Source organism: Copidosoma floridanum, unplaced genomic scaffold (assembly GCF_036245765.1).
Source record: "Copidosoma floridanum isolate Cflo_tuat_1 unplaced genomic scaffold, Cflo_Japanese_pri ptg000033l, whole genome shotgun sequence".
Lineage (NCBI taxonomy): Eukaryota > Metazoa > Arthropoda > Insecta > Hymenoptera > Encyrtidae > Copidosoma > Copidosoma floridanum.
In genome coordinates, this window is record NW_028321910.1 from 4,648,708 (window position 1) to 4,663,472 (window position 14,765).

A 14,765-nucleotide genomic window follows, 5' to 3' on the forward strand; every position below is an offset into this window, starting at 1 on the left:
CATAACCCAAAGTGCTTACTGGCTACTTTGTTGAAAGAATAATTTTAAATAACACAAGTGCCTATCACCCAATAACGCAGGGTGCTTATTGGCCACTCTGTAGAATTAATAATTCTTAGTCACACAATCGCCTATCACCTTATGACCCAGAGTGCTTACTGGCCACTTTGTTAAATAGATAATTTTTAATAACACGAGCACTTTTGACTCAATAACCCGGTTGGCTTAATGGCCACTCTGCTTAATAAATAATTATCAATATAATACAAGCGCCTATCACCCAATAACCCGGCGGGCCCGATGGCTACTTTGATCAATAAATAATTACTAATATAAAACAAGCGCCTATCACCCAATAACCCTGGGCGCTGACTAGCCACTCTGTTTAATAAATAATTATTTAAATAACACAAGCGCTTATCACCTCATGACCAAAAGTGCTTACTGGCTACTTTGTTAAATGAATTATTTTTAATAACGAAAGCGCCTAATTCCTAATGAACTGGTGTGCTTACTGGTAACTTGAATAATTAAATAATTATGAAAAAACACAAGCACCTATTACCCAATAACATTAGGCGCTGACTGGCTACTTTGTTCGATAAATAGCTATTAAAATAACACGAGGTCCTATCACCCAATAACCCAGGTGCTGACTGGCCACTCTGTTCAATAAATAATTATCAAAATAACACAAGCGCTCATCATCTCATGACCCAGGGTGCGTACTGGCCACTTTGTTAAATGAATTATTTTAATAACACAAGCGCCTATTTCCCAATAACCCGGTTGGCTTAATGGCCACTCTGTTTAATAGATAATTATTAATATAATACAAGCGCCTATCACCCAATAACCCTAGGTGCTGACTGGCTACTCTATTTAATAAATAATTATTGATTTAATACAAGCACCTATCACCCAATAACCCTGGGTGCAGACTAGCCAATCTGTTTAATAAATAATTATAAAATTAACACAAGCGAACATCACCTCATGACTAAAGCTGCTTACTGGCCACTTTGTTAGATGAATTATCTTCAATAACACAAGCGCCCATTTCTTAATGACCCAGGAGGCTTACTGGCCACTTTGTTAAATCAATAATTTATAATAACACGAGCGCCTATAACCCAATGACCCGGCGGGCCCGATGGCCACTTTGTTCAATAAATAATTACTAATATAAAACAAGCGCCTATCACCCAATAATCCCGGGCGCTGACTGGCTACTTTATTCAATAAATAATTATTAATATAATACAAACGCCTATCACCCAATAACCCTGGGCGCTGACTAGCCACTCTGTTTAATAAATAATTATTTAAATAACACAAGCGCTTATCACCTCATGACCAAAAGTGCTTACCGGCAACTTTGTTAAATAAATTATTTTCAATAACACAAGCGCCTATTTCCTAATGACCTGGTTGGCTTAATGGCCACTCTGTTTAATAGATAATTATTAATATAATACAAGCGCCTATCCCCCAATAACCCTAGGGGCTGACTGGCTTCTCTATTTAATAAATAATTATTAATATAATACAAGAACCTATCACCTAATAATCCTGGGCACTGACAAGCCACTCTGTTTAATAAATAATTATTAAAATAACACAAGCGCTCATCACCTCATGACCGAAAGTGCTTACTGGCTTCTTTGTTAATTGAATTATTTTTAATATTACAAGCGCCTATTTCTTAATGACCCAGGTCGCTTACTGGCCACTTTGTTAAATAAATAATTTTTAATAACACGAGCGCCTATCACTAAATAACCCTGGGCGCTGATTAGCCACTCTGTTTAATAAATAATTATTAAAATAACACAAGCGCTCATCACCTCATGACCAAAGGTGCTTACTGGCTACTTTGTTAAATAAATTATTTTTAATATCACAAGCGCCTATTTCTTATTGACCTGGTGTGCTTACTGGTAACTCGGATTAATAAATAATTATTAAAATATCACAAGCGCCTATCACCTTATAACATCGGGTGCTGCCTGGCTACTCTGTTCAATAAATAATTATTAAAATAACACGAGGTCCTATCACCCAATAACCCAGGTCCTGACTGGCCACTCTGTTCGATAAATAATTATTAAAATAACACAAGCGCCTATCACCCTATGACTCGGGGGGCTTACTCGCCAACTTTTCAACAAATAATTATTGAAACAACACAAGCGCCTACCACCAAGAAACCCGGGGTAGTTACTGGCCACTCTGTTTTTTGAATAATTATCAAATTAACACAAGCATCCATCACCAAATATTCTTGGGCGCTGACTGGCCACTCTAAATAATCAATTATTATTAAAATAACAAAAGCGCCTATCACCTAATAACTTGGGGCACCGACTAGTCACTCTGTTTAATAAATAATTATCAAAATAACGCAAGTGCTCATCACCTTATGACCAAAGGTGCTTACTGGCCATTTTGTTGAATAAATTATTTTTAATAACACAAGCGCCTATCTTCCAATGACCTGGTGTGCTTACTGGCAATTTAAATAGATAAATAATCATTATAATAACACAAGCGCCTATTACCCAATAAATCGAGGCAATGACTGACCACTCTGTTTAATAAATAATCATTAAAATAACACAAGCGCCTATTACCTCAAGACCCGGGGCATTTACTGGCCCTTCTGTTAAATAAATAATCATTAAAATAACGCAAGTGCCTTTCACCTTATGAACCTGGGTGCTTACTGTCCACTTTGTTAAAAAAATAGTTTTTCATAACACAAACGCCTATCACCTCATGACCCAGGGTGCTCACTGGCATCTTTGTTAAATAAATAATTTTCAATAACAAGAGCGCCTATTACCCAATAACCCGGGTGGCTTAGTGGTCACTCTGTTCAATAGATAATTATTAATATAATACGAGCGCCTATCACCCAATAACCCTAGGTGCTGACTGGCTACTCTATTCAATAAGTAATTATTAATATAATACAAGCACCTATCACCCAATAACCCTGGGCGCTGACTAGCCACTCTGTTTAATAAATAATTATTAAAATAACACAAGCGCTCATCACCTCATGACCAAAGGTGCTTACTGGCTACTTTGTTAAATAAATTATTTTTAATATCACAAGCGCCTATTTTCTAATGACCTGGTGTGCTTACTGGTAACTTGGATTAATAAATAATTATTAAAATAACACAAGCACTTATCACTTAATAACATCGGACGCTGACTGGCTACTCTGTTTAATAAATAATTATTAAAATAACACGAAGTTCTATCACCCAATAACCCAGGTGGCTTACTGGTCACTATTATTCATTAAAAATTATTAAAATAACACAAGCGCCTATCACCTCATGACTCGGGGGGCTTACTTGCCAACTTTTCAACAAATAATTATTGAAATAACACAAGCGCCTACCACTAAAAAACCTGGGGTGCTTACTGGCCACTCTGTTTTTTAAATATATATTAAATAAACACAAGCATCTATCACCAAATATTCTTGGGCGCTGACTGGCCACTCTTAAAAATCAATTATTATTAAAATAACAAGAGAGCGTATCACCCAATAACCCGAGGCACTGACTAGTCACTTTGTTTAATGAATAATTATTTAAATAACACAAACGTCTATCACCTCATGACTCAGGGTGCTTACTAATTATTTTGTTAAATAAATAGTTTTTTATAACACGAGCGCCTATCACCCAATAACCCAGGGCGCTGACTTGCCACTTTGTTCAATAAATAATTATTACTAAAACACAAGTGCTTATAACCTCATGACCCAAAGTGCTTACTGGCCACTTTGTTAAAAGAATTATTTTGAATAACACAAGTGCCTATCATCCAATAACGCAGGGCGCTTATTGGCCACTCTGTAGAATAAATAATTCTTATTCACACAAACGTCTATCACCTCATGACCCAGGGTGCTCACTGGCATCTTTGTTAAATAAATTATTTTCAATAACACGAGCGCCTATTACCCAGTAACCCGGTTGGCTTAATGGTCACTCTGTTTAATAGATAATTATTAATATAATACAAGCGCCTATCATCCAATAACCCTAGGTGCTGACTGGCTACTCTATTCAATAAATAATTATTAATATAATACAAGCACCTATCACCTAATAATCCTGGGCGCTGACTAGCCACTCTGTTTGATAAATAATTATTAAAATAACACAAGCGCTCATTACCTCATGACCGAAGGTGCTTACTGGCTTCTTTGTTAAATGAATTATTTTTAATATTACAAGCGCCTATTCCTTAATGACCAAGGGTGCTTACTGGCCACTTTGTTAAATAAATAATTTTTAATAACCTGAGCGCCTATCACTCAATAACCCTGGGCGCTGACTAGCCACTCTGTTTAATAAATAATTATTTAAATAACACAAGCGCTCATTACCTCATGACCAAAGGTGCTTACTGGCTACTTGTTAAATAAATTATTTTTAATATTACAAGCGCCTATTTCCTAATGACCTGGTGGGCTTACTGGTAACTCGGATTAATAAATAATTATTAAAATAACACAAGCACTTATCACCCAATATCATTAGGTGCTGACTGGCTACTCTATTCGATAAATAATTATTAATATAATACAAGCACCTATCACCCAATAACCCTGGGCGCTGACTAGCCACTCTGTTTAATAAATAATTATTAAAAGAACACAAGCGCTCATCACCTCATGACCAAAGGTGCTTACTGGCTACTTTGTTAAAAAAATTATTTTTAATATCACAAGCGCCTATTTCCTAATGACCTGGTGTGCTTACTGGTAACTTAGATTAATAAATAATTATTAAAATAACACAAGAACTTATCACTTAATAACATCGGACGCTGACTGGCTACTCTGTTTAATAAATAATTATTAAAATAACACGAGGTTCTATCACCCAATAACACAGGTGCTGACTGGCCACTCTGTTCAATAAATAATTATCAAAATAACACAAGCGCTCATCACCTTATGACCAAATGTGCTTACTGGCTACTTTGTTAAATGAATTATTTTAAGTAACACAAAAGCCTATTTCTTAATGACCTGGTGTGCTTACTGGTAACTCGGATTAATAAATAATATTGAAAAAAAAAAACACAAGCGCCTATCACCCACTTACATCGGGAGCTGACTGGCTACTCTGTTTAATGAATTAATTTTAAAATAACACAAGCGCCTATCACCTAATTACCCAGGTGGCTTACTGGTCACTATTATTCATTAAAAATTATTAAAATAACACAAGCGCCTATCACCTCATGACTCGGGGGGCTTACTCGCCAACTTTTCAACAAATAATTATTGAAACAACACAAGCGCCTACCACTAAAAAACCTGGAGTGCTTACTTGCCACTTTGTTTTTTGAATAATTAATTAATTAACACAAGCATCCATCACCAAATATTCTTGGGCGCTGACTGGCCACTCTTAAAAATTAATTATTATTAAAATAACAAAAGAGCGTATCACCCAATAACCCGAGGCACTGACTAGTCACTCTGTTTGATGAATAATTATTTAAATAACACAAGCGCCTATCACCCAATAACCCGGGGCGCTGACTTGCCACTTTGATCAATAAATAATTATTACTAAAACACAAGTGCTTATAACCTTATGACCCAAAGTGCTTACTGGCCACTTTGTTAAAAGAATAATTTTGAATAACACAAGTGCCTATCACCCAATAACGCAGGGCGCTTTCTGGTCACTCTGTTTAATGAATAATTATTAAAATAACACAAGCGCCTATTACCTCCAGACCCGGGGCATTTACTGGATACTCTGTTAAATAAATAATTATTAAAATAACGCAAGTGCCTATTACCCAATGAACCTGGGTGCTTACTGTTCACTTTGTTAAAAAAATAGTTTTTAATATTACAAAAGCCTATTACTCAATGACACCAGGTGCTTATTGGCTACTTAGTTTAATAAATAATTATTACAAAAACACTAGTGCCTATAACCTCATGACCCAGTGTGCTTACTAGCCACTTTGTTAAATAAATAAGTTTGAATATCACAAGTGCCTATTACCCAATAACGCAGGGCGCTTATTGGCCACTTTGTTAAATAAATAATTCTTAGTAACACAAGCGTCTATCACCTTATGACCCGGGGTGCTTACTGGCCACTTTGTTAAATGAATAATTTTAAATAACACAAGTGCCTCTCACCCAATAACGCAGGGCGCTTATTGGCTACTCTGATGAATAAATAATTTTTAAAATAACACGAGGTTCTATCACCCAATAACTCAGGTGCTGACTGGCCACTCTGTTCATAAACTAATTATCAAAATAACACAAGCGCTCAACACCTTATGACCGAATGTGCTTACTGGCTACTTTGGTAAATGATATATTTTAAGTAACACAAGAGCTTATTTTTTAATGACCTGGTGTGCTTACTGTTAACTCGGATTATTAAATAATTATGAAAAAAAACACAAGCGCCTATGACCCAATTACATCGGGTGCTAAATGGCTACTCTGTTTAATGAATAATTTTTAATACAACACAAGCGCCAATCACCTAATAACCCAGGTGGCCTACTGGTCACTATGTTTCATAAAAAATTATTAAAATAACACAAGCGCCTATCACCTTATGACTCGGGGCGCTTACTGGCCACTTTGTTAAATGAATTATTTTTGATATTACAAGCGCCTATTCTTTAATGACCCAGGGTGCTTACTGGCCACTTTGTTAAATAAATAATTTTTAATAACACGAGCGCCTATCACTCAATAACCCTGGGCGCTGACTAGCCACTCTGTTTAATAAATAATTATTTAAATAACACAAACGTCTATCATCTCATGACCCAGGGTGCTTACTAATTATTTTGTTAAATAAATAGTTTTTTATAACACGAGCGCCTATCACCCAATAACCCGGGGCGCTGACTTGCCACTTTGTTTAATAAATAATTATTACTGAAACACAAGTGCTTATAACCTCATAACCCAAAGTGCTTACTGGCTACTTTGTTAAAAGAATAATTTTAAATAACACAAGTGCCTATCACCCAATAACGCAGGGTGCTTATTGGCCACTCTGTAGAATTAATAATTCTTAGTCACACAATTGCCTATCACCTTATGACCCAGAGTGCTTACTGGCCACTTTGTTAAATAGATAATTTTTAATAACACGAGCACTTATTACCCAATAACCCGGTTGGCTTAATGGCCACTCTGCTTAATAAATAATTATCAATATAATACAAGCGCCTATCACCCAATAACCCGGCGGGCCCGATGGCTACTTTGTTCAATAAATAATTACTAATATAAAACAAGCGCCTATCACCCAATAACCCCGGGCGCTGACTGGCTACTTTATTCAATAAATAATTATTAATATAATACAAATGCCTATCACTCAATAACCCTGGGCGCTGACTAGCCACTCTGTTTAATAAATAATTATTTAAATAACACAAGCGCTTATCACCTCATGACCAAAAGTGCTTACTGGCTACTTTGTTAAATGAATTATTTTTAATAACGAAAGCGCCTAATTTCTAATGACCTGGTGTGCTTACTGGTAACTTGAATAATTAAATAATTATTAAAAAACACAAGCACCTATTACCCAATAACATTGGGCGCTGACTGGCTACTCTGTTCGATAAATAGCTATTAAAATAACACGAGGTCCTATCACCCAATAACCCAGGTGCTGACTGGCCACTATTATTCATTAAAAATTATTAAAATAACACAAGCGCCTATCACCTCATGACTCGGGGGGCTTACTTGCCAACTTTTCAACAAATAATTATTGAAACAACACAAGCGCCTACCACTAAAAAACCCGGGGTGCTTACTGGCCACTCTGTTTTTTAAATATATATTAAATAAACACAAGCATCTATCACCAAATATTCTTGGGCGCTGACTGGCCACTCTTAAAAATCAATTATTATTAAAATAACAAGAGAGCGTATCACCCAATAACCCGAGGCACTGACTAGTCACTTTGTTTAATGAATAATTATTTAAATAACACAAACGTCTATCACCTCATGACTCAGGGTGCTTACTAATTATTTTGTTAAATAAATAGTTTTTTATAACACGAGCGCCTATCACCCAATAACCCAGGGCGCTGACTTGCCACTTTGTTCAATAAATAATTATTACTAAAACACAAGTGCTTATAACCTCATGACCCAAAGTGCTTACTGGCCACTTTGTTAAAAGAATTATTTTGAATAACACAAGTGCCTATCATCCAATAACGCAGGGCGCTTATTGGCCACTCTGTAGAATAAATAATTCTTATTCACACAAACGTCTATCACCTCATGACCCAGGGTGCTCACTGGCATCTTTGTTAAATAAATTATTTTCAATAACACGAGCGCCTATTACCCAGTAACCCGGTTGGCTTAATGGTCACTCTGTTTAATAGATAATTATTAATATAATACAAGCGCCTATCATCCAATAACCCTAGGTGCTGACTGGCTACTCTATTCAATAAATAATTATTAATATAATACAAGCACCTATCACCTAATAATCCTGGGCGCTGACTAGCCACTCTGTTTGATAAATAATTATTAAAATAACACAAGCGCTCATTACCTCATGACCGAAGGTGCTTACTGGCTTCTTTGTTAAATGAATTATTTTTAATATTACAAGCGCCTATTCCTTAATGACCAAGGGTGCTTACTGGCGACTTTGTTAAATAAATAATTTTTAATAACCTGAGCGCCTATCACTCAATAACCCTGGGCGCTGACTAGCCACTCTGTTTAATAAATAATTATTTAAATAACACAAGCGCTCATTACCTCATGACCAAAGGTGCTTACTGGCTACTTGTTAAATAAATTATTTTTAATATTACAAGCGCCTATTTCCTAATGACCTGGTGGGCTTACTGGTAACTCGGATTAATAAATAATTATTAAAATAACACAAGCACTTATCACCCAATATCCCTAGGTGCTGACTGGCTACTCTATTCGATAAATAATTATTAATATAATACAAGCACCTATCACCCAATAACCCTGGGCGCTGACTAGCCACTCTGTTTAATAAATAATTATTAAAAGAACACAAGCGCTCATCACCTCATGACCAAAGGTGCTTACTGGCTACTTTGTTAAAAAAATTATTTTTAATATCACAAGCGCCTATTTCCTAATGACCTGGTGTGCTTACTGGTAACTTAGATTAATAAATAATTATTAAAATAACACAAGAACTTATCACTTAATAACATCGGACGCTGACTGGCTACTCTGTTTAATAAATAATTATTAAAATAACACGAGGTTCTATCACCCAATAACACAGGTGCTGACTGGCCACTCTGTTCAATAAATAATTATCAAAATAACACAAGCGCTCATCACCTTATGACCAAATGTGCTTACTGGCTACTTTGTTAAATGAATTATTTTAAGTAACACAAAAGCCTATTTCCTAATGACCTGGTGTGCTTACTGGTAACTCGGATTAATAAATAATATTGAAAAAAAAAAACACAAGCGCCTATCACCCACTTACATCGGGAGCTGACTGGCTACTCTGTTTAATGAATTAATTTTAAAATAACACAAGCGCCTATCACCTAATTACCCAGGTGGCTTACTGGTTACTATTATTCATTAAAAATTATTAAAATAACACAAGCGCCTATCACCTCATGACTCGGGGGGCTTACTCGCCAACTTTTCAACAAATAATTATTGAAACAACACAAGCGCCTACCACTAAAAAACCTGGAGTGCTTACTTGCCACTTTGTTTTTTGAATAATTAATTAATTAACACAAGCATCCATCACCAAATATTCTTGGGCGCTGACTGGCCACTCTTAAAAATTAATTATTATTAAAATAACAAAAGAGCGTATCACCCAATAACCCGAGGCACTGACTAGTCACTCTGTTTGATGAATAATTATTTAAATAACACAAGCGCCTATCACCCAATAACCCGGGGCGCTGACTTGCCACTTTGATCAATAAATAATTATTACTAAAACACAAGTGCTTATAACCTTATGACCCAAAGTGCTTACTGGCCACTTTGTTAAAAGAATAATTTTGAATAACACAAGTGCCTATCACCCAATAACGCAGGGCGCTTTCTGGTCACTCTGTTTAATGAATAATTATTAAAATAACACAAGCGCCTATTACCTCCAGACCCGGGGCATTTACTGGATACTCTGTTAAATAAATAATTATTAAAATAACGCAAGTGCCTATTACCCAATGAACCTGGGTGCTTACTGTTCACTTTGTTAAAAAAATAGTTTTTAATATTACAAAAGCCTATTACTCAATGACACCAGGTGCTTATTGGCTACTTAGTTTAATAAATAATTATTACAAAAACACTAGTGCCTATAACCTCATGACCCAGTGTGCTTACTAGCCACTTTGTTAAATAAATAAGTTTGAATATCACAAGTGCCTATTACCCAATAACGCAGGGCGCTTATTGGCCACTTTGTTAAATAAATAATTCTTAGTAACACAAGCGTCTATCACCTTATGACCCGGGGTGCTTACTGGCCACTTTGTTAAATGAATAATTTTAAATAACACAAGTGCCTCTCACCCAATAACGCAGGGCGCTTATTGGCTACTCTGATGAATAAATAATTTTTAAAATAACACGAGGTTCTATCACCCAATAACTCAGGTGCTGACTGGCCACTCTGTTCATAAACTAATTATCAAAATAACACAAGCGCTCAACACCTTATGACCGAATGTGCTTACTGGCTACTTTGGTAAATGATATATTTTAAGTAACACAAGAGCTTATTTTTTAATGACCTGGTGTGCTTACTGTTAACTCGGATTATTAAATAATTATGAAAAAAAACACAAGCGCCTATGACCCAATTACATCGGGTGCTAAATGGCTACTCTGTTTAATGAATAATTTTTAATACAACACAAGCGCCAATCACCTAATAACCCAGGTGGCCTACTGGTCACTATGTTTCATAAAAAATTATTAAAATAACACAAGCGCCTATCACCTTATGACTCGGGGCGCTTACTGGCCACTTTGTTAAATGAATTATTTTTGATATTACAAGCGCCTATTCTTTAATGACCCAGGGTGCTTACTGGCCACTTTGTTAAATAAATAATTTTTAATAACACGAGCGCCTATCACTCAATAACCCTGGGCGCTGACTAGCCACTCTGTTTAATAAATAATTATTTAAATAACACAAACGTCTATCATCTCATGACCCAGGGTGCTTACTAATTATTTTGTTAAATAAATAGTTTTTTATAACACGAGCGCCTATCACCCAATAACCCGGGGCGCTGACTTGCCACTTTGTTTAATAAATAATTATTACTGAAACACAAGTGCTTATAACCTCATAACCCAAAGTGCTTACTGGCTACTTTGTTAAAAGAATAATTTTAAATAACACAAGTGCCTATCACCCAATAACGCAGGGTGCTTATTGGCCACTCTGTAGAATTAATAATTCTTAGTCACACAATTGCCTATCACCTTATGACCCAGAGTGCTTACTGGCCACTTTGTTAAATAGATAATTTTTAATAACACGAGCACTTATTACCCAATAACCCGGTTGGCTTAATGGCCACTCTGCTTAATAAATAATTATCAATATAATACAAGCGCCTATCACCCAATAACCCGGCGGGCCCGATGGCTACTTTGTTGAATAAATAATTACTAATATAAAACAAGCGCCTATCACCCAATAACCCCGGGCGCTGACTGGCTACTTTATTCAATAAATAATTATTAATATAATACAAATGCCTATCACTCAATAACCCTGGGCGCTGACTAGCCACTCTGTTTAATAAATAATTATTTAAATAACACAAGCGCTTATCACCTCATGACCAAAAGTGCTTACTGGCTACTTTGTTAAATGAATTATTTTTAATAACGAAAGCGCCTAATTTCTAATGACCTGGTGTGCTTACTGGTAACTTGAATAATTAAATAATTATTAAAAAACACAAGCACCTATTACCCAATAACATTGGGCGCTGACTGGCTACTCTGTTCGATAAATAGCTATTAAAATAACACGAGGTCCTATCACCCAATAACCCAGGTGCTGACTGGCCACTCTGTTCAATAAATAATTATCAAAATAACACAAGCGCTCATCATCTCATGACCCAGGGTGCGTACTGGCCACTTTGTTAAATGAATTATTTTAATAACACAAGCGCCTATTTCCCAATAACCCGGTTGGCTTAATGGCCACTCTGTTTAATAGATAATTATTGATATAATACAAGCACCTATCACCCAATAACCCTGGGCGCTGACTAGCCAATCTGTTTAATAAATAATTATAAAATTAACACAAGCGAACATCACCTCATGACCAAAAGTGCTTACTGGCTACTTTGTTAAATAAATTATTTTTAATAACACAAGCACCTATTTCCTAATGACCTGGTGTGCTTACTGGTAACTCGGATAATTAAATAATTATTAAAATAACACAAGCACCTATTACCTAATAACATTGGGCGCTGACTGGCTACTCTGTTCGATAAATAGCTATTAAAATAACACGAGGTCCTATCACCCAATAACCCAGGTGCTGACTGGCCACTCTGTTCAATAAATAATTATTAAAATAACACAAGCGCTCATCACCTCATGACCCAGGGTGCGTACTGGCCACTTTGTTAAATGAATTATTTTTAATATTACAAGCGCCTATTCTTTAATGACCCAGGGTGCTTACTGGCCACTTTGTTAAATAAATAATTTTTAATAACACGAGCGCCTATCACTTAATAACCTTGGGCGCTGACTAGCCACTCTGTTTAATAAATAATTATTTAATTAATACAAACGTCTATCACCTCATGACCCAGGGTGCTTACTAATTATTTTGTTAAATAAATAGTTTTTTATAACACGAGCGCCTATCACCCAATAACCCGGGGCGCTGACTTGCCACTTTGTTCAATAAATAATTATTACTGAAATACAAGTGCTTATAACCTCATAACCCAAAGTGCTTACTGGCTACTTTGTTAAAAAAATAATTTTAAATAACACAAGTGCCTATCACCCAATAACGCAGGGTGCTTATTGGCCACTTTGTAGAATTAATAATTCTTAGTCACACAATCGCCTATCACCTTATGACCCAGAGTGCTTACTGGCCACTTTGTTAAATAGATAATTTTTAATAACACGAGCACTTATTATCCAATAACCCGGTTGGCTTAATGGCCACTCTGCTTAATAAATAATTATCAATATAATACAAGCGCCTATCACCCAATAACCCGGCGGGCCCGATGGCTACTTTGTTCAATAAATAATTACTAATATAAAACAAGCGCCTATCACCCAATAACCCCGGGCGCTGACTGACTACTTAATTCAATAAATAATTATTAATATAATACAAATGCCTATCACCCAATAACCCTGGGCGCTGACTAGCCACTCTGTTTAATAAATAATTATTTAAATAACACAAGCGCTTATCACCTCATGACCAAAAGTGCTTACTGGCTACTTTGTTAAATGAATTATTTTTAATAACGAAAGCGCCTAATTCCTAAGGACCTGGTGTGCTTACTGGTAACTTGAATAATTAAATAATTATTAAAAAACACAAGCACCTATTACCCAATAACATTGGGCGCTGACTGGCTACTCTGTTCGATAAATAGCTATTAAATCAACACGAGGTCCTATCACCCAATAACCCAGGTGCTGACTGGCCACTCTGTTTAATAAATAATTATTTAAATAACACAAGCGCTTATCACCTCATGACCAAAAGTGCTTACTGGCTACTTTGTTAAATGAATTATTTTTAATAACGAAAGCGCCTAATTCCTAATGACCTGGTGTGCTTACTGGTAACTTGAATAATTAAATAATTATTAAAAAACACAAGCACCTATTACCAAATAACATTGGGCGCTGACTGGCTACTCTGTTCGATAAATAGCTATTAAAATAACACGAGGTCCTATCACCCAATAACCCTAGGTGCTGACTGGCTACTCTATTTAATAAATAATTATTGATATAATACAAGCACCTATCACCCAATAACCCTGGGCGCTGACTAGCCAATCTGTTTAATAAATAATTATAAAATTAACACAAGCGAACATCACCTCATGACTAAAGCTGCTTACTGGCTACTTTGTTAGATGAATTATCTTCAATAACACAAGCGCCCATTTCTTAATGACCCAGGAGGCTTACTGGCCACTTTGTTAAATAAATAATTTATAATAACACGAGCGCCTATAACCCAATGACCCGGCGGGCCCGATGGCCACTTTGTTCAATAAATAATTACTAATATAAAACAAGTGCCTATCACCCAATAACCCCGGGCGCTGACTGGCTACTTTATTCAATAAATAATTATTAATATATTACAAGCGCCTATCACCCAATAACCCTGGGCGCTGACTAGCCACTCTGTTTAATAAATAATTATTTTAATAACACAAGCGCTTATCACCTCATGACCAAAAGTGCTTACTGGCTTCTTTGTTAAATGAATTATTTTTAATATTACAAGCTCCTATTTCCTAATGACCTGGTGTGCTTACTGATAACTCAGATATTTAAAAAATTATTAAAATAACACAAGCACCTATTACCCAATAACATTGGGCACTGACTGGCTACTCTGTTCGATAAATAGCTATTAAAATAACACGAGGTCCTATCACCCAATAACCCAGGTGCTGACT